Raw genomic sequence first — 21,159 nt, forward strand, 5'->3', positions numbered from 1 at the left:
GCTGAGAATTACTGCAAGATCAGGTTGCACCCTGTACTCACTGGCGTTAAAAATAAGTAAACAATGCCTTTTATTTATTGAGTGCTTTAGTGTGCCAGGTAATGGGCTTTATGCCTTTATGTCATTTAACCCTCACCACAACCCTGTGAATAAGGTATCATTATCCCTATTGTACAGATGAGAAAACTGTGACCCTGGAAATCTAGGCGACATACCCAGGGGTAGCCCCGCTGAGTGTTGGTCTAGGAATTCAAACTCAGGAATATCCAACTCAGATCTGGTCAGAGCACTTCACCACTTTGTCATATTGCTTCTCTGGGACTAAAAGAGCTATGCATGTCCAAGAGTCTGCCCATGCTAATCGTTCTACTAAACCCAGATTTAAGAGTCATTCAAAGGTCATTTAATTACAATTCTGATTTTTAATAGGCTCCCCTCAAAATAACTCCATACAGATTTTTTAATGCCCTTGCTGCAGTTAGTTTCGTATAAAGGTTTTATTATAGATATCTATTAGAAAGTAAAAATTTACAGCAAACAAAAGGAGTAAAACATAATGCATTGGGAAACGCTGAGAGACCATTTCATCCAGACTTCCTTACTCCACAAAAGCACATTCCTTGCATTCCAGAAAATTTGCCTTGATGCTGCTATATTCAAAGTGCATAAAACTCTCTCTCTCTCTCTCTCTCTCTCTCTCTCTCTCTCTCTCTCTCTCTCTCACACACACACACACACACACACACACACACACACACACACACACACAGTTAAAAAGGAAAGAATGCAGGAAATTCAAAGTAACATAGTCCAAAGCCCCAGGGAACCTTCAGTAAGCCAATGCATTCCATGATGAGATTTCTTGGTTTCAACAGAGGAAAATGCTCATGACCTAAAAGCTTCTGAGACAAATGCCTCCATGTGTCTCCATTTCAAGGTCACTTGTGTAGTATAGGAAAACATTGCCCTGTTTCAAATAGTGAAAAGAGAAAAATCAGCATATGGGGTATGGAATGGAATACCAGTACCTAGAGAATCTATCATCCAAAAATTAAAATAGGAGTATAAAACATGCAGAGAAGTTGTAGCCTCATAAAGCTGCAACAGTACGGCTGGTCTGCAACCTTAAGAAGCTCAAATCATTTCTGACTTAAGGGAAGTACTGACAGCTTTCTTGAACACTGCACTACCTATGGGAAGCCATGGGAGCCAAACCATGGAAAATGTTCCAGAAGTTACTAGTTTTAAATAAAATCACTTTAAGAGAATCAAGGGAGAATTTGTAATAATTTATTTAAGTAATTACATGCTATCAATGTTATACCACAGAAAAATTCAAGGGAAATAATCTCTAACATGGTCTTTCCCCTCTTACTGTGTTTCTCACTTTTAATTTCTCTTGAGACTATCAAAAAAGAGCATTTCTTTCTAACTAGTGAGAGAGTGCAGGCCTCAAGGATAAATTCTAATACATTTTAATCAAAAAGAGGAAAAATGGATGAACAGATAGAAATAGAGATATAGACATAAATATAGCTACTAGGTTCTTCATTACAATTTAAGGTGAAGAACATCCTTCCTGTAATATTTATTTGTCTTCAGAGAAAAGTATCTTTAATTTTTAACTGTGTAGAGTTGCTATAATCTTTTACTTTTTTAACCTATGCCCAATGGCAAAAACTGTACTTAACTATGGCATTAGGCAGTCAGCCACTGCCAGAGGTGCATAAAGTTCAAACACATAGGAAAAATAGAGAAGACTTCAGGTGGGAGCAAAGAAAGAGGCAATCTCATAACCTATAACATCTTCCTTCCACTGTGAATGAATATGATGCTCCTTGGTGATCATAGTGTCAACTGAAGAATAACAAAATCATAAATTTGGAAAGAAGAGCTTTATTTTTTAAAAAGTGTTGCAGTCTGGAGGTGGCCATTCTGATAGGCTAGGAGGCATAGCCTCTAGCCAGAAACAAACACTCTGCGGGAATGGTAAAGGAAGAGGAATTATGCTGAGTTGTGAGGACGAATATGCACATTTAATAAGTTATAGAAGGAGTCACGAATATTTATGAAAGGTAAAATAATACACATGCACAACTGAGCTTCAAGCCTAAAGGTAAACAAGTATACTCTTCCCCATTTTGCAGAGGACTCAGCTGAAGCACAAAGAGTTCCATTCACTTTCCCAAGGTCATATAGCTACTATTGGCACAGCCAGGGTATTAATCCATATTTCAATTCACAGTGTACATCTTAACATCATTGCCTGTCCGGACTGCTAAAGAGGTGTGACAACCAAGTACTCAACTCATCACATACGCAGGAACTAGGCTCTTCCACCTATGAATCAAGCACCAATGTCTGCAAATCACCACTCTGTAGTCAAGCCTGTGCTAAGAACTAGGAGGCATACAAAAAAAGTTTAACACCCAACTCTTCCATCTTGGGAATTACAGCATATATGAATGGTAGTGTTTGCAAGTTTGGCTGCACATTGAAATCACCTAAGGAGTTATAAAATGATTCTGGTGGGTGGGTCTCACTTCTCAAGATTTTGATTTAATTGATTTGGTCCATAGTCTGGGTATAAGGATTTTTGCAAGTTCCCCAGATGATTCTAATGTGCAGCCATTGAGGTGAACCACTGATGTACAGCAAATATTAACCCAAGTGAACAAGTCATTCCAAACATTTATCTAAACAATCTAACAGGTGAGGATTCCAGAAGAAACAAGAGTGTGGCATCAGCATGAGGAAGCAAAAGCAAGTAAGTATGTAGCCATGAAGTGAATGCTTAGTTTCAGATATCCGAGGCTTAAAGAAAATGGTAGATTAAAACCTAAAAAGAAGAGGATCAAGATGGCGGACAAGAAACACCACCAGACAGAGTGTCTCTGCAAAACAGACAGATTCTAGCAGAAATGAGAAAAAAGAAGCAAGAAGACGAGCATACAGTGGATGAGGGCCGGAAGGAGGGGTAGCTGAGACCCGAGAGACTACAAGGGAGGAGGCTGCAGAGGAGAACTGGAAGCTGAGACTGCCGAGCAGCCTGGAGACCAGCGGGAAGGTTAGATGGATTTGCTGTTATCCCTCCCCTGCATCTGGGACTGCAGGTGGGCTCCCCAGCGGGTGGAGAGACCTGCGGACACCAGCCCAGAGATGGCCACCACCAGCTAGCACTGAGCCTGTAGCGGACACGGCACCAGGCTCCCAAATCCCGCAGGGCACCTCCATGTGCACAACCCAAGCCATGCGGCAGGCGCTATATTGCCTCCTTCTCCCCTCCGCCGCCCCTACCTGTGGCTGCCCAAAGAGACAATATAGCCACCAGCTGGAGGCACCTCCAGGGAATGGGACCTTCCCTTTTGGGACCCTACAGCTGACTAAGGGGAACTCAGACTGTGAGCTCCCTACACACCAGCCATCCCAGGTGCTGCTGGCACGGTGATCCCAGAAGAATGGTGCAGACCCTGAGGCTGAGAGACATAGACCCAGCTTGGGCTCCCCGTGGGTGAATTGGGACCAGCACTCCGCTCCTTGGTGGGGATACAGTTGAACTCTGAGACTCAGAGGTCAGACCTACAGACCAGATCCCCTGCACCGAGGTCTCGTATTGCCCGAGGCACAAAAGGGATATATGTGAACAGCCTACTGAGGTGGGTGTGCCTTCAAGGGCAGATCAGAGTCCTAGAGGGCAACCCTCCCACCAAAAGGAGGCCGTACGCCCAGCACAGGTGGCATTCCTGCCCAGGGAACCTCCCTGCCGCCATCACAGTCCGGGGAGGCCTGGTGGCATATGGTCTGGCCTGCTGGCAGAGGCCCAGGAGTAGCTGCGGAGTTGGGGAGGGTGGAAAGAAGCGAGGCCTGCTCCAGACTGCAGGTCTCAGACAGCCCTACACCCATAAGCAGACTTTCTGGCTGAGCAGGGCCATTCCAGCCCCTCCCTGACAGCTTTTCCTGGAAGCAGAGAAAAGAACTTTGACCCGTGCTAACCGCATGGGTGGTGCCTGAGGGCAGGCTTACCCAAACAAACTCCCCCCAGACTCCCTCCTAGACCAGTCCTCACTGAGGGAGAGAAAAGGACACACCTGGAAGTCCCAGGGCCCCACAGACCACCTGAGACACTAGAGTGCCTCCCTACAGGAACAAGAGCAGATAACAGGACACAAAAACAACAGCGTAGCCTGCTCCTCCAAGCGCCACCTACTGAAAGGGAGGGCATCATGTACAGCCTTTTCAAGGCACCTACTGACTCATTATACATGGAGTGGTCAAATCTCACCCACAGACACCACCTACTGGCTAAGAAATTAAACAAGGCATGTGAATACACAAACAAAAACCTAAAGGAAAGAAACAACAACTGATCGACATGGGAAGAAATCAGCGAAGGAACTCAGGAAACACGAAGAACCAAATAGAAAACACACCCCCAAAGAGGAGCACCAGACGCCTAGAAATAGACACCAACCAAACTCAGGCAACCAAAATGACAGAAGAGGAATTTCATATGTGGATGATAAGAACACTCACTGACCTGCAAGAACAACTCAATAACCAACACAAACAAACTACAAAAAGCCTCCAGGACCTAGAACAAAAGTACACTAAAGAAATAGACACAATGAAGCAAACTTTAACTGAACTCCTGAAGAAGTTCAGGAGTTGAAGAATCAATTCAGGGAACTACAAAATACAGTGGAAAGTCTCAAGAACAGGGTAGAAAAAACAAAAGAAAAAATCTCAGAGATTGAATATACCACCTTCCAACTAAACAAAATTGTCACAGAAATAGAGCAGAGATACAAGAGAAAAGAGCAAAGCCTACAAGAGATGTGGGATTATGTGAAGAAACCTAATGTGAGGGTCATAGGGTTACCGGAAGGGGAAGAAGACAACACTCAAGGGTTGGACAAGGTATTTGAAGATATAATAGAGGAAAATTTCCCAAGCCTTGCTCAAAATCTCGATATACAAGTTCAAGAAGTTCAGAGGACCCCTGGGAGATTCAATGCAAACAGGAAGACATCACGACATGCGGTCATCAGACTGACCAAAATATCAACTAAAGAGGCCCTACTGAGAGTTGCAAGATGAAAGAAGCAAGTAACATACAAGGGAAAGCCAATTAGAATAACACCAGACTTCTCTAATGAGACTTTACAGGCAAGTAGAGGTTAGGGCCCCATTCTGGCTCTTCTGAAAGAAAACAATGCCCAGCCTAGAAACTATTTCCTGCAAAACTAAGCTTCATATACGGACGAGAAATAAAGACATTCTCAGACAAGCAAAGTCTCAGAGAATTCACCAATACAAGACCAGCCCTACAAGAAGTACTCAAAACAGTGTTACGCACGGAACACCTTAATAAAAACTCACGAATATAAAAACAACCAAAACCCGAAGATTAAAGGCCAGATAATACAACGACTCATGAGAGAAATCAAAGCAACAACATTCAACCCAACAGATTGAACAATAATCTACCTTACCTATCAGTTTTCTCAATAAGGTGAATGGCTTAAACTCTCCACTCAAGAGACATAAGATGGCCTAATGGATAAGAAAATACAGGCCAAGTATATGCTGTCTTCAGGAAACACATCTAACCTTCAAGAATGCATATAGATTAAAAGTAAATGGGTGGATATCAGTATTCCAGGCAGGTGCAAGCCAAAAGAAGGCTGGAGTGGCAGTTCTAATTACAGACGATTTAGTTTTAAAACCAACAAAAGTAGTGAAAGACAAACAGGGTCATTATATAATTGTGAAGGGCACACTTCAACAAGAATAGATAACAATTTTAAAAATATATGCACCCAACTTAGGTTCACCCAGTTTCATAAAGCAAACCTTACTGGAGCTAAGCAAATGCATTAATAGCAACTCCATATTCACCGGAGATTTCAACACCCCACTGACGGCACAAGACAGATCCTCCAAACAGAAAATTAATAAAGAAATAGTGGATTTAAACAAAACCCTGGAACAATTGAGTCTGACTGACATCTACAGGACATTCTACCCAAAATCCATTGAATATACGTTCTTCTCATCAGCTTACGGGACATTCTCTAAGATTGACCATATCCTAGGACACAAAGTAAACCTCAAGAAATTTAAAAAATTAGAAATCATACCATGTATCATCTCAGATCACAGTGGAATAAAAGTACAAATCAACCCTAACAGAAACTCACATTTCGGGAGGTGGAGCAAGATGGCGGACGAGAAACACCGCAAGACAGAGTGTCTCTGCAGAAAAAAAAATTCTAGCAGAAATTAGAAAAAAGAAGCAACAAGACGAGCATACAGCAGACGAGGGCCGGAAGGAGGGGTATCTAAGACCCCGGGAGACTCCACGGGAGGAGGCTGCGGAGAACTGGAGACTGAGACCACCGGAGCAGCCCAGAGACCAGCAGCAAGGGTAGGTGGATTTGCTGTTACCGCTCCCCTGCATTTGGGACTGCTGGTGGGCACCCCAGTGGGTGGAGAGAACTGCGGAACCAGCCAAGAGACGGCCGCCGCCACCCAGCGGTGACCCTGTAACAGATGTGGCACCAGGTTCCCAACTTCCTCCGGGCACCTCAGTGTGCACAGACCCGAGCCATGCGGCGAGAGCCATATTGCCTCCTCCTCCCCTCCGCCAACCCTACCCGTGGCTGCCCAGAGAGACAATACAGCCAACAGCCAGAGGCACCACCAGGGAACGGGAAATTCCCTTTTGAGACCCTACAGCTGACTCAAGGGGAACGCAGATTGTGAGCTCCCTACCCACCAGCTCTCCCAGGTGCTACTGGCATGGTGTTCCCAGGAGAACAGTGCCGACTCAGAGGCTGAGAGACATAGACCCAGCTTGGGCTCCCTGTGGGTAATTGGGACCATAACTCTTCTCCCTGGTGGGGATACACTTTGAAATCTCGGACCCAGAGGTCGGACCTGCAGATCAGATCCCCTGCACCGAGGGCTAGCATTGCCCGGGGCACAGAAGGGTTATATGTGAACAGCCTACTGAGCTGTGTGTGCCTCCAGGGGCGGATCAGCATCCTAGAGGGCAACCCTGCTCCCAGGAGGAGGCTGTGCGCCCAGCCCAGGTGGCGTTCCTGTGCAGGGAACCTCCCCACAGGCATCACAGTCCGGGGAGACCTGGTGGCTTGTGGTCTGGCCTGCTGGCAGAGGCCCAGGAGTAGCTGTAGACTTTGGGAGGGTGGAAAGAAGCAAGGACCACTCCAGACTGCGGGTCTCAGACAGCCCCACCCCCACACCCAGACTTTCTGGATGAGCATGACCATTTCAGCCCCACCCTGACAGCTTTTCTTGGAAGCAGAAAACAGAACTTTGACCCCTGCTAACTGCCTGAGGGCAGGCTTACCCAACCCAGCTCTTCCCAGAACAAGAGCTGGTAACAGGACACAAAATCAACAGCATAGCCTGTTCCTCCAAGCAAACGCCACCTACTGACAGGGATGGCATCTTGCACAGCCTTTTCACGGCACACACTTACTCAATATACAGGGAGAGGTGCAATCTAACCCACAGAAACCACCTAACGCGGCAGAAACTAAACAAGGTGTGTGAATACCCAAACAATAACCTAAAGGAAAGAAACAACAACTGATCGACATGGGAAGAAATCAGCGAAAGAACTCAGGAAATATGAAGAACCAATCGGAAAACACACCCCCAAAGAAAAGCATCAGCCCCCTAGAAACGGACACCAACCAAAATCAGGCAACCAATATGACAGAAGAGGAATTTCGTATGTGGATCATAAGAACACTCACCCAGGTGACACAACAACTCAATAACCAACACAAAGAAACCATAAAAAGCCTCCAATATATGGAAAAAGACACAGACACAATGAAGAAAAGTTTAACCGAACTCCTGGAAATGAAGAATCAATTCAAGGAACTACAAAATACAGTGGAAACTCTCAAGAACATGGTAGATCAAACAGAAGAAAGAATTCCATTTTAAGCACTTACACAGTTAGTCATGGAGAGTAACAGGCCTGCTGGTGAAACAGGTCACCCAAAATGGAGATGGCATCAAACTAGTGGTCAAAGACTAACTCCTAAAAAAAAAGCAACTCTTATCAAGGATTAATTTAATTTTAAAAACAAATACAAGTTATTGATTCACTCTTCTCAACTTGACAGTCTACCTGTGGTAACTGTCAGGTAAAAACATACATCTTTACAACTTGGTGGTCCCAAGTTTAAAAAAACAAAACAAAAACCATTTCACAGAAAGGAAAGAAACAATATGAAAACAGCTCAAGAAATACACTAATGAGCAAAAATATATGGGGAAAGAGGAACGTGTAGTTTTGACTTAACTGAAGAAACTGAGACTGGTCTACATAGGAAAATGTGCATCCTGGAAAGTCAGATGTGAAGATTCTAGAGTAGGAATCTATGACTTGAATCTCCCCTATTTCCTGAATAAAAATGAAACCTTGCAATATTTATACTTCATGGCTCAGACACCTACCTCATTTGGCTCTATTCCTTACTCACTCTAGCCATTACTTAAATGAGTCTGAAAAACTTGGGGATATAGCATAAGAAGAAAAATAATCACACATAATACTCCCCTTTCTGTGACTACTTATAGACCTTGGGTTTGTTACTAGAAAATTCCTGAAGAAAATTTGAGCCTGTGGCTTTGCTGAATCAAGTCCCCCAGTTAATATTTAGAAAACACCAACTGTTTGGGCTAATAGCATTGTTGGTGGCACCTATTATAGAGGGATAGCCAAACAAAGTCTGTGTGTCTCAAAACCAGTGTTAATCAATATCAGGGTTGAAAGGAAAAAAAGGGGAGCCTAAAAATCACAAGAAATGCAGACATATCTAGGAGCCTTGTCCTTCTGGATCCAGATAGCTGCCCACTATCTCCACCTCTGTTCAACATAGTGCTGGAAGTCTTGGCTACAGCAATCAGACAGGAAAATGGAATCAAAGGAATCAAAATAGGGGCAGAAGAGATCAAACTTTCACTGTTTGCTGATGATATGATATTAGATTCAACCAAGAAACTTCTGGAACTGATCAATGAATTTAGTAAAGTGTCAGGATACAAAATCAATACACAGAAATCAGAGGCATTCATATACGCCAACAACAATCTAATTGAGAGCCAAATCAAAGACTCAATTCCCTTCACAATAGAAACAAAGAAATTAAAGTACCTAGGAATATACTTCACCAAGGAGATAAAAGACCTCTACAGAAAGAACTATTAAACACTGAGGAAGGAAATAGCAGAGAATGTAAACAGATGGAAATCCATACCATGCTCGTGGATCGGCAGACTCAATATCATCATAATGTCTATACTACCCAAACTGATCTACAGATTCAATGCAATACCTATTAAAATACCATCAGCATTCTTCACAGATATAGAAAAAATAATTTTACGCTTCGTATGGACCCAAAGAAGACCCCGAATATCAAGAGCAATTCTAGGCAACAAAAACAAAATGGGAGGCATTAATATGCCAGATATCAAACTATACTACAAAGCTGTAGTAATTAAATCAATATGGTATTGACACAAAAATAGGAATATTGACCAGTGGAACAGATGTGAGAATCCTCATATAAAACCATCCTCCTATAGCCATCTAATCTTTGATAAAGCAGACAAAAAAATACACTGGGGAAAAGAATCCTTTTTAAATAAATGGTGCTGGGAAAACTGGATAGCCACCTGTAGAAGGCTAAAACCAGACCCACACCTTTCACCTCTCAGAAAAATCAACTCACGCTGGATAACAGACTTAAACCTAAGGTACGAAACTATTAGAATTCTAGAGGAACAAGTTGGAAACACTCTCCAACACATCAGCCTAGGCAAAGAGTTTATGAAGAAGTCCCCAAAGGCAATCACAGCAGCAACAAAAATAAATAAATGGGACATGATCAAACTACAAAGCTTCTGCACAGCCAAAGAAACAGTCATGAAAGTAAACAGACAACCTACACAATGGGAGAATATTTTTGCATCCTACGCATCCAATAAGGGACTGATAACCTGAATATACTTAGAACTCACAAAAATCAGCAAGAAAAAACCAAATAACCCTATTAAAAAGTGGGCAAAGGAGTTGAACAGAAACTTTTCTAAAGAAGACAGAAGAATGGCCAACAAACATATGAAAAAATGCTCAACATCTCTAATCATCAGGGAAATGCAAATCAAAACCACAATGAGATATCAGTTAACTCCAGTGAGAATGGCCTTTATCAAAAAGTCTCCAAACAATAAAGGCTGTTGTGGTTGCTGAGAGAGAGGAACACTCCTACACTGCTGGTGGGACTGCAAACTATTTCAATCTCTGTGGAAAGTAATATGGAGATGCCTTAAAGCGATACAAGTGAATCTACCATTTGATCCAGCAATCCCATTGCTGGGAATATACCCAAATGATCCAATGACACTCTACAAAAAGACACCTGCACTCGAATGTTTATAGCAGCAGAATTCATAATTACAAGGCTGCGGAAAAAGCCCAAGTGCCCATCAATCCAAGAATGGTTTAATAAAATGTGGTTATATGTATACCATGGAGTACTATTCAGCTCTAAGAAACAATGGTGACATAGCACATCTTATATTTTCCTGGTTAGAACTGTAACCCATTCTATTAAGTGAGGTATCCCAAGAATGGAAAAACAAGCACCACATATACTCACCAGCAAATTGGTGTTAACTTAACAGCACTTAAGTGGACACATAGGTACTACAGTAATAGGGTATTGGGCAGGTGGGAGGTCAGAGGGGGGTGGGTATATACGTATATAATGAGTGAGATGTGCACCATCTGGGGGATGGTCATGCTGGAGACTCAGACCTGTGGGAGGAGGGGGGAAAAGGTATTTACTGAAACCTTAAAATCTGTACCCCCATAATATGCCAAAATAACAATAAAAATACCTAAAAATAAAGAAAAGAAAGATCCCAGTGTGCTGAAGGAAAGACAAGTTCCCCCAACACTCTTCCTGCCTATTCTTCCAATATAATACACAACTGACCCCAACCTACCACATCCTAGTTGATACCAACTTTATCAACTTTTAAATTAAAGTCAAACTTGACTTAATGCAGTTAATGACTGATTATCTGTATGCCAAATGTATCTCTTGTATAACTGCCTGTGTAATGGGTAAAAATGAGAAATTGGACAGAAGTATTGAGTGGCCCTAAAAAATCACCAAGGACCCAATATTACCATGCACACATAAAGGAGCCCATGCAAATGAGTGCTTAGGACAGAGAGTAACTCAGCACAAGTGCTACATTACAGCCACAATTGACCAGGACCTTAAACAAAGAATTCAGAAGATCTCTGGAGATATAATACTGTACATTTCTAATCATAGACACAACATTAAGTGGATGTCAGATAACTGTAGGGCTCTTTAATTTTAATTTTTAGAAGACAAAGTTCCCCTGTCTTCCTTTGACCAACTTTCTCTGTTGCCAGTTCATGTTATAGCATGAATTATTAATCTGCTCACTCATTTGCTCTATTATGAGCTCAGTATGGTTATACACACTCTGATACTATTTGGAAAAAATAAATCTAACAGATAAAATATATTCAAGAGTTGTGTGACCAGTGTAGGATGGAACTGTCAGAGAAAGCTGCAAGGGAAATTAAAGTTGGCACTGAAGGCTAAGTGAGGTTTGAGTAAGAGGACAGGACACAAAATATTAAAAGGAATAAAGAGAAAAATTAGCTTTATCCTGGGTGGAGGCAGGAGTAGGGCAAAACACAAGCCTTTCCTCTTTAGTGCTGAAGTTTCCAGGAATTAAGCTGCAGCAATCATTGCCTGTCCCATCTGGGCCACAGCTGCTTCTGATAATCATCCAGGTTTATCTCCTGCCAGAACAGCAGAGTTCCTGATGAGTAGTTAAGCTCAATATTCTAGCCTCACTTCAAGCTCTGAATCTTGCATCCACCAATGAATGACATCTGAACTCTGGGGGAACCATGGAACTCAGTGCCCACCCATCCTCCATAATATCCACATCATACCTCCTAGGAAAGTTCTAGAAGAAATTAATAGATTTGCATTCAAAAAACCAGAACAGATTTCTTAGAATTATTATACCTGGTACATAATTATTTATCAACCCATGTGCCAAGCTTCCCTGTGTTTCCTTGGCAGCCACAATGCCAGACTTACCACCCAGTGGTAGACCATAAACTGGAACTCAAAAGTCATTTCTAAGAACCTTCTAGACCATTTTGTGAAACAAGTTGATCCATGGTTTATAAACCATAAACCATGCATTAAGACTTTATTTTATTCCCTGAAATATATCACCAAGTGAAATGAATCAATGCATACACTATTTCTAAGGAGTAGGCCATTAAAACCATTGCAAACAGTTATCAAAAAAGGATTAAATTCACATCCTACTTACTAAATAATAAATGCTATGCCAACCACCGCTTCTCACATTATAAAATCTACATGAATATAAGCACCTTCCTATAGGAGATTTACTGTCTCCCACTGAAGCTGATTCACAATAAAAATAAAACATGAGGCCTGAGCACTATTCCTGTTTCTTCCGTAAACTGCTTATATCAATTGCCTTGAACATGTTACTCTAACTTCTTTGGGCCTTAGTTTCTTTTTTTTTTTTTTATTTTGGCATATTATGGGGGTACAGATTATAAGCTTTCCATAAATGCCCATTTCCCTCCTCCCCCCACAATTCTGAGTCTCCAGCATAACCATCCGCCAGATGGTGCACATCTCACTCATTATATGTGTATATACCCGCCTCCGTCACCCCTCCCACCTGCCCAATCCCCTATTACTGTAGTACCTATGTGTCCACTTAAGTGCTGCTCAGTTAGTACCAATTTGCTGGTGAGTATATGTGGTGCTTGTTTTTCCATTCTTGGGAAACTTCACTTAATAGTATGGTTTCCACCTCTAACCAGGAAAATATAAGATGTGCTATGTCACCATTGTTCCTTAGAGCTGAATAGTACTCCATGGCATACATATACCACATTTTATTAATCCATTCTTGGATTGATGGGCACTTGGGCTGTTTCCACAGCCTTGCAATTATGAATTGTGCTGCTATAAACATTCGAGTGCAGTGTCTTTTTTGTAGAGTGTCATTGGATCTTTTGGGTAGATGCCCAGCAATGGGATTGCTGGATCAAATGGTAGATTCACTTGTATCGCTTTAAGGTATCTCCATAATGCTTTCAACAGAGGTTGAACTAGTTTGCAGTCCCACCAGCAGTGTAGGAGTGTTCCTCTCTCTCGGAAACCACGCCAGCATTTATTGTTTGGAGACTGTTTGATAAAGGCCATTCTCACTGGAGTTAACTGATATCTCACTGTGGTTTGGATTTGCATTTCCCTAATGATTAGAGATGTGAGCATTTTTTCATATGTTTGTTGGCCATTCTTCTGTCTTCTTTAGAAAAGTTTCTGTTCAACTCCTTTGCCCACTTTTTAATAGGGTTATTTGGTTTTTTCTTGCTGATTTTTGTGAGTTCTAAGTATGTTCTTGTTATCAGTCCCTTATTGGATGCATAGGATGCAAAAATTTTCTCCCATTCTGTATGTTCTCTGTTTACTTTCATGACTATTTTTTTGGCTGTTCAGAAGCTTTGTAGTTTGATCATATCCCATTTATTTATTTTTGTTGCTGATTTGTGATTGCCTTTTTGATTGCCTTTGGGGACTTCTTCATAAACTCTTGGCCTAGGCTGATGTCTTGGAGAGTGTTTCCAACTTGTTCTTGTAGAAATCTAACAGTTTCATACCTTAGGTTTAAGTCTGTTATCCAGCGTGAGTTGATTTTTCTGAGAGGTGAAAGGTGAGGGTCCGGTTTTAGCCTTCTACAGGTGGCTATCCAGTTTTCCCAGCACCATTTATTTAAAAAGGATTCTTTTCCCCAGCGTATGTTTTTGTCTACTTTAACAAAGATTAGATGGCTATATGAGGATGGTTTTATATGAGGATTCTCACATCTGTTCCACTGGTCAATATTCCTATTTTTGTGTCAATACCATATTGATTTAATTACTACAGCTTTGTAGTATAGTTTGATATCTGGCACATTAATGCCTCCCATTTTGTTTTAGTAGCCTAGAATTGCTTTTGACATTCAGGGTCTTCTTTGATTTCATATGAAGCGTAAAATTATTTTTTCTAAATCTGTGAAGAATGCTGATGGGATTTTAATAGGTATTGCATTGAATCTGTAGATCAGTTTGGGTAGTATAGACATTCTGATAATATTGAGTCTGCCGATCCACGAGCATGGTATGGATTTCCATCTGTTTACATCCTCTGCTATTTCCTTCCTCAGTGTTTCATAGTTCTCCCTGTAGAGGTCTTTTACCTCCTTGGTTAAGTATATTCCTAGGTACTTTAATTTCTTTATTGCTATTGTGAAGGGAATTGATTCTTTGATTTGGTTCTCAATTAGATTGTTGTTGGCATATATGAATGCCCCCGATTTCTGTGTATTGATTTTGTATCCTGACACTTTACTAAATTCATTGATCAGTTCCAGGAGTTTCTTGGTTGAATCTAATATCATATCATCAGCAAACAGTGAAAGTTTGATCTCTTCTGCCCCTATTTGAATACCTTTAATTCCATTTTCCTGTCTGATTGCTGTAGCAAAAACTTCCAGCACTATGTTGAACAGAAGTGGAGATAGTGGGCAGCCTTATCTGGTTCCAGCCTAAGTGGGAATGATTTCAATTTTTCCCCATTCCATGTGATATTGGCTATGGGTCTGTCATGTATGGCTTGTATCATTTTTAGGTATGTCCCTTCTATGCCTATTTTCTTAAGTGTTCGTATCATGAAAGGGTGTTGAATTTTGTCAAAAGCTTTTTCTTCATCTATTGAAGGAGTCATGTCATCTTTGTTTTTGCTTCCGTTTATGTGGTGAATTACATGTATAGATTTAGATATGTTGAACCATCCCTGCATCCCTGGGATGAAGCCCACTTGATCGTGATGAAGTATTTTTTTGATAAGCGTCTGGATTTGGATAGCTAAGATTTATGGTTTGTAGTTTTCTTTTTTTGTTGCATCATTTCCTAGTTTTGGTATCAGACTAATATTCGCTGCATAAAAGGGGTCGGGGAGGTTTCCCTTCTTCTCGATGTTGTGGAATAGTTTCTGCAAGATAGGTACTAGTACTTCTTTGTTAGGGTGGTAAAATTCGGGATTGAAGTCATCTGGACCAGGACGTTTCTTTTTAGGGAGATTTTTAATTGCTGTTTCTGTTTCAGCTATTGAGATTGGTCTGTTCAGGGAATCTATTTCTTCCTGGTTGAGCCTAGGGAGGCTGTGTGTTTCTAGAAATTTGTCCATTTCCTCCACATTTTCTAGTTTGTGTGCATAAAGATTTTTGTAGTATTCATAAATTGTATCTTGTATCTCTTTGGGATCAGTTGTGATATCTCCTTTTTGTTCCTGATGAAGCTTATTAGAGATTTCCCTTTTCTGCTTTTTGTTAGTTAGCCAATGGTGTGTCAATTTTGTTCATTTTTTGAAATAACCAACTTTTTGTTTTATTAATCACCTGAATAAGTTCCCTGTTTTCAATTTCGTTTAGTTCAGATTTGATCTTGTTGATTTGACTTCTTCTGCTGGGTTTGGGGTTTGTCTGTTCTTCTTTTTCTAGCTCTTTGAGTCGTTTCATTAGATTGTCTATTTGTGATCTTCTTGACTTTTGGTTATAGGCATTTATGGAGATAAACTTTCCTCTCAGAACTGCTTTAGCTGTGTCCCAGGGGAGTTGATAACTTGTCTCTCCATTTCGTTTTCTTCATAGAATTTTTTTATTTCCATTTGATTTCTTCATTTATGAAGTAATCATTTAGTAGGTGGTTGTTTAATTTCCACGATTTTGTGTATAAATGTGAGTTTCTGTTAGGGTTGATTTGTACTTTTATTCCACTGTGATCTGAGAAGGTACATGGTATGATTTCTATTTTTTTAAATTTCTTGAGATTTACTTTGTGTCCTAGGATATGGTCAATCTTAGAGAATGTCCCATAAGCTGATGAGAAGAACGTATATTAAGTGGATTTTGGGTAGAATGTCCTGTAGATGTCAGTCAGACTCAATTGTTCCAAGGTTTTGTTTAAATCCATTATTTCTTTATTAATTTTCTGTTTGGAGGATCTGTCTTGTGCCGTCAGTGGGGTGTTGAAATCTCTGCTGATTATCGAATTGTTATTAATCAATTTTCTTAGCTCCAGTAAGGTTTGCTTTATGAAACTGGGTGAACCTAAGTTGGGTGCATATATATTTAAAATTGTTATCTCTTCTTGTTGAAGTGTGCCCTTCACCATAATATAATGACCCTTTTTGTCTTTCACTACTTTTGTTAGTTTAAAAATTAAATCGGGAGGGCGGAGCAAGATGGCGGACGAATAACACCGCTAGACAGAGGTCTCTGCAGAAAAGACAGATTCTAGCAAAATTAGAGGAAAGAAGCAAGAAGACGAGCATACAGAAGACAAAGGCCGGAAGGAGGGGTACCTGAGAACCCAGGAGACTCCACGGGAGGAGACTGCGGAGGAGAACTGGAGGCTGAGACCACCAGAGCAGCCCGGAGACCAGCGGCAAGGGTATGTGGATTTGCTGTATCCCCTCCCCTGCATTCCGGACTGCTGGTGGGCTCCCCAGCGGGTGGAGAGACCTGCGGACACCAGCCCAGAGACCGCCACCGCCTGCCAACGTTGAGCCTGTAGCTGACATCGCACCAGGTTCCAAACTTCCTCCGGGCACCTCCGTGTGCACAGACCCGGGACAAGCGGCAGGCGCCATATTGCCTCCTCCTCCACTCCGCCGACCCTACCCGTGGATGCCCAGAGAAACAATACAGCCACCAGCCTGAGGCAACTCCAGGGAATGGGACCGTCCCGTTTGGGACCCTACACCTGACTAGGGGAATTCAGACTGTGAGCTCCCTACCCGCCAGCACTCCCAGGTGCTGCTGGCACCGTGTTCCCAGGAGAACGGTGCTGACTTAGAGGCTGAGAGACATAGACCCAGCTTGGGATCCCTGTGGGTGAATTGGGACTGGAAATCCTCTCCCTGATGGGGATACAGTTTGAACTCTGGGACCCAGAGGACGGACCTGCAGACCAGATCCCCTGCACCGAGGGCTAGCATTGCCCGAGGCACAGAAGGGTTATACGTGAACAGCCTACTGAGGTGTGTGTGCTTCCAGGGGCGAATCAGCGTCCTAGAGGGAAACCCTCCTCCCAGGAGGAGGCTGTGCTCCCAACCCTGGTGGCGTTCCTGTGAAGGGAACCTGCCCGCCGGCATCACAGTCCCGGGAGGCCTGGTGGATTGTGGTCTGGTCGGCTGGCAGAGGCCCTGGAGTAGCTGCGGAGTTGGGGAGGGTGGAAAGAAGTGAGGCCCACTCCAGCCTGCGGTCTCAGACAGCCCCACCCCCACACACAGACTTTCTGGCTGAGCGGGACCATTCCAGCCCTTCCCTGACAGCTTTTCCTGGAAGCAGAGGACAGAATATTGACCCCTGCTAATGGCCTGAGGGCAGGCTTACCCAACCCAGCTCCGCCCAGAACAAGAGCTGTTAACAGCACACAAAATCAACAGTATAGCCTCTACCTACAAGCAAACGCCACCTACTGACCGGGACTTCATCTTGCACAGCCTTTCCACGGCACCCACTGACTCTATATTCAGGGAGTGGTCCAATTTCACCCACAGACACAACCTAACGCCTAAGAAACTAAACAAGGTGTGTGAATACCTAAACAATAACCTAAAGGAACGAAACAACAACTGATCAACATGGGAAGAAATCAGCGAAAGAACTCAGGAAATATGAAAAACAAATGGAAAACACACCCCCAAAGAGGAGCACCAGCCCCCTAGAAACGGATTCCAACCAAAATCAGGCAACCAATATGACAGAAGAGGAATTTCGTATGTGCATCATAAGAACACTCAGCCAGCTGCAACAACAACTCAATAACCAACACAAAGAAACCACAAAAAGTCTCCAGGATATGGGCAAAGAAATAGACACAATGAAGAAAAGTGTAACCTAACTCCTGGAAATGAAGAATCAATTCAAGGAACTACAAAATATAGTGCAAAGTCTCAAGAACAGGGTAGAAGAAACAGAAGAAAGAATCTCAAAGCTTGAAGATAACACCCTCCAATTAAACAAATCAGTCACAGAAATAAAGCAGAGAAAAAAGAGAAAAGAGCCAAGCCTACAAGAGCTGTAGGATTATGTGAAGAAACCTAATGTGAGGGTCATAGGGTTATCAGAAGGGGAAAAAGACAACATTCAAGGGTTGGACAAGCTGTTTGAAGATATACTAGAGGAAAATTTCCCAGGCCTTGCTCAAAATCATGATATACAAGTTCAAGAAGCTCAGAGAACCCCTGGGAGATTCAACACAAACAGGAAGACGTAATGACACGCAGTCATCAGACTGACCAAAGTATCAACTAAAGAGGCCCTTCTAAGAGCTGTAAGACAAAACAAGCAAGTAACATACAAAGGAAAGCCAATGTGAATAACATCAGACTTCTCTAATGAGACTTTACAGGCAAGGAGAGACTGGGGCCCCATTCTCACTCTTTTGAAACAAAACAATGCCCAGCCTAGAATATTATTCCCTGCAAAACTAAGCTTCGTATATGAGGGAGAAATAAAAACATTCTCAGACAAACTCAGGCTCACAGAATTCACCAAGACAAGACCAGCCCTACAAGAAGTACTTAAAACAGCATTACGCAGGGAACATCATAATAATAACCCACGAATATAAAAGCACCAAAACCCAAAGATATTAAAGGCCAGATATTACAATGGCTCAAGACAGAAATCATAGCAACAACATCGAACCCAACAAAATGATCAGTAATCTACCTTACCTATCAGTTCTCTCAATAAATGTGAATGGCTTAAACTCTCCACTCAAGAGACATAGGCTGGCTGAATGGATAAGAAAATATAGGCCAAGTCTATGCTGTCTTCAGGAAACACATCTAACCTGCAAGGATGCATATAGACTAGAAATAAAAGGGTGGAGATCAATATTCCAAGCAAATAGAAGCCAAAAGAAGGCTGGTGTGGCAGTTCTAATTTCAGACGGTTTAGTTTTTAAACCAACAAAAGTAGTAAAAGACAAAGAGGGTCATTATATGATGGTGAAGGGCACACTTCAACAAGAAGAGATAACAATTTTTAATGCACCCAACTTAGGTGCACCGAGATTCATAAAGCAAACCTTACTGGAGCTAAGCAAATGGATTAACAGCAACTCCATAATGGCTGGAGATTTCAACACCCCACTGATGGCACGAGACAGATCCTCCAAACAGAAAATTAATAAAGAAATAATGGACTTAAAAAAACTCTAGAACAATTGGGTCTGACAGACATCTACAGAACATTCTACCCCAAATCCACTGAATATACGTTCTTCTCATCAGCTCACAGGACATTCTCTAAGATTGACCATATCCTAGGACACAAAGAAAATCTCAAGAAATTTAAAAAAATAGAAATCATACCATGTACCTTCTTAGACCACAGTGGAATAAAACTAGAAATCAACTCTAACAGAAACTCACATTTATACACAAAAACGTGGAAATTAAACAACCTCCTACTAAATGATTACTTCGTAAATGAAGAAATCAAGACGGAAATAAAAAAGTTTTATGAAGAAAACGACAATGGAGAGACAAGTTATCAACTTCTCTGGGACACAGCAAAAGCAGTTCTGAGAGGAAAGTTTATCTCCATAAATGCCTATAAACAAAAGATAAGAAGATCACAAATAGACAATCTAATGAAACGACTCAAAGAGCTGGAAAAAGAAGAACACACAAACCCCAAACCCAGCAGAAGAAGTCAAATCAACAAGAACAAATCTCAACTAAACCAAATTAAAAACAGGGAAGCTATTCAGGAGATTAATAAAACAAAAAGTTTGTTCTTTGAAAAAATAAACAAAATTGACACACCATTGGCTAAATTAATGAAAAGCAGAAAACAGAAATCTCTAATAAGCTCCATCAGGAATAAAAAAGGAGATATCACAACTGATCCCAAAGAGATACAAGATACAATTCATGAATACTACAAAAATCTTTATGCACGGCCGGGCGCTGTGGCTCACGCCTGTAATCCTAGCTCTTGGGAGGCCGAGGCGGGCGGATTGCTCAAGGTCAGGAGTTCAAAACCAGCCTGAGCAAGAGCGAGACCCCATCTCTACTATAAATAGAAAGAAATTAATTGGCCAACTGATATATATATAAAAAATTAGCCGGGCATGGTGGCGCATGCCTGTAGTCCCAGCTACCCGGGAGGCTGAGGCAGAAGGATCACTGGAGCCCAGGAGTTTGAGGTTGCTGTGAGCTAGGCTGACGCCATGGCACTCACTCTAGCCTGGACAACAAAGCGAGACTCTGTCTCCAAAAAAAAAAAAAAAAAAATCTTTATGCACACAAACTGAAAAATGTGGAGGGAATGGACAAATTTCTAGAAACACACAGCCTCCCTAGGCTCAACCAGGAAGAAATAGATTCCCTGAACAGACCAATCTAAACAGCTGAAATAGAAACAGCAATTAAAAATCTCCCTAAAAAGAAAAGTCCCGGTCCAGATGGCTTCACACCTGAATTTTACCACATTTACAAAGAAGAACTAGTACCTATCTTGCAGAAACTATTCCACAACATCGAGAAGAAGGGAAACCTCCCCGACACCTTTTCTGAAGCAAATATTACTCTGATACCAAAACCAGGAAGGGATGCAACAAAAAAAGTAAACTACAGACCAATATCCCTAATGGATACAGATGAAAAAATTTTCAACAAAATCTTAGCTAACCGAATCCAGACACTTATCAAAAAAAATAATCCACCACGACCAAGTGGGCTTCATCCCAGGATGCAGGAATGGTTCAACTTACGTAAATCTATAAATGCAATTTACCACATAAACTGAAGCAAAAACAAAGACCACATGATACTTTCAATAGATGCAGAAAAAGCTTTTGACAAAAGTCAACACCCTTTCAACACCCTTTCACACTTAAGAAAATAGATATAGAAGGGACATACCTAAAAATGATACAAG

The 21,159-nt window shown here is 41.8% G+C and overlaps 1 pseudogene; it reads left to right on the forward strand.

The window, feature by feature from the left end:
• The first annotated feature begins 2,781 nt into the window (after positions 1-2,781).
• On the forward strand, positions 2,782-11,436 carry LOC105871841 (rRNA-processing protein FCF1 homolog pseudogene; annotated as a pseudogene).
• The last annotated feature ends 9,723 nt before the right edge of the window (positions 11,437-21,159 follow it).

This window comes from Microcebus murinus, chromosome 11 (assembly GCF_040939455.1).
Source record: "Microcebus murinus isolate Inina chromosome 11, M.murinus_Inina_mat1.0, whole genome shotgun sequence".
NCBI lineage: Eukaryota > Metazoa > Chordata > Mammalia > Primates > Cheirogaleidae > Microcebus > Microcebus murinus.